This window comes from Octopus bimaculoides, chromosome 16 (assembly GCF_001194135.2).
Source record: "Octopus bimaculoides isolate UCB-OBI-ISO-001 chromosome 16, ASM119413v2, whole genome shotgun sequence".
Lineage (NCBI taxonomy): Eukaryota > Metazoa > Mollusca > Cephalopoda > Octopoda > Octopodidae > Octopus > Octopus bimaculoides.
Window position 1 is genome coordinate 24,104,432 of NC_068996.1, and position 1,120 is coordinate 24,105,551.

General features: G+C 35.4%; 1 protein-coding gene across 2 annotated transcripts in view; it reads right to left on the bottom strand.

Annotated features, from left to right (window-relative positions):
• Window positions 1–891, bottom strand: part of LOC106875828 (protein sprouty homolog 3) — a 174,147-nt gene extending 173,256 nt beyond the window's left edge. The window contains exon 1 of one of the 2 annotated variants that reach the window (XM_052973586.1): window positions 175–891. The gene's annotated coding sequence lies outside the window, so the exon portion shown is untranslated. Of the gene's footprint in view, window positions 1–147 lie in introns of both variants that reach the window. The other variant, XM_052973587.1, reaches the window with a different exon arrangement.
• Window positions 892–1,120: the final 229 nt, after the last annotated feature.

Consider the following 1,120-nt stretch of genomic DNA (forward strand, 5'->3'; position numbering starts at 1 on the left):
TATATATATATATATATATATATATATATATATACAGATAGATAAATAGATAGATAGATATATGTATGCATGTATATATCTAATCTCCACATATACAAAATACAGAATTTAGAAAAGCAAAAAAGAAAAATAAATAAAAGCAATCACCTTCTGCTTCTTGTTATTGTAACCTACCTGAGAAACAGTCTATAAAACAATATTTATCAATTGTATAAAGCCATTGTGCAGCAAAAAAGGGGACAGTAGGGTGCGCTGGTTGAAAAATTCTAACAGCAATCCATCAGGACCATGTATACACATAAATATGTGCGTATAAACAGAAAAAATATATTTTTTAACTGACAGCCACCACTCAATACGCCAAAAACTAGCAGTAGTAGTGGTGGTGGTGGTGGTAATAGTAGTAGTGGTGGTAGTGTTAGTTATAGTAGCAGCAGTAGCAGCAACAGTGGTAGCAGCAGCAGCAGCAACTGCTACAACAACAACGACGACTAGAGCAACTTTAATAGCAGCAACAGCGGCAGTAATAGTGGTTGTAACACCTCAAACCATCACTACCACTACCACATAGCTGTTTTCCATCTTGTGTAGCTTTGAGATAGTTGTTGGGGAGTTGGCTATGAACAACTGGACCTCCCTTACACACACTTCCGGACTTATACCTGGCACTTTACTGTGTAGCATACACAGACTAGGGGAGACACGTTATACACACACTCACATACGTGCGCGCACACACTGCCTAACATATACAGGCGCGCTAACATACATTAATTAATTAGAAGTCGGTTGCAACAGGCGATCATTCTATAGAGTAGGCTATATACATAACACATTCAAGACCTATATTTATACACCCACATTATGTGTCTGTTTGTAACGTACGTACGCATAGATGTGTGCGTATTTATGTATATATACATATTGTACGCGTGTATCTGTGGATGTAAGATTACATACGCACATTTGTTATATATATGCACACATACACACATATATATATATATATATATATATATATATATATATATATATAATGATGTAGCGCTATATTATTGATAGGGTTTATGTGAGATGTCTATATTAGTTGCAAGAACTACACTGTTGAAAACTAGCCATA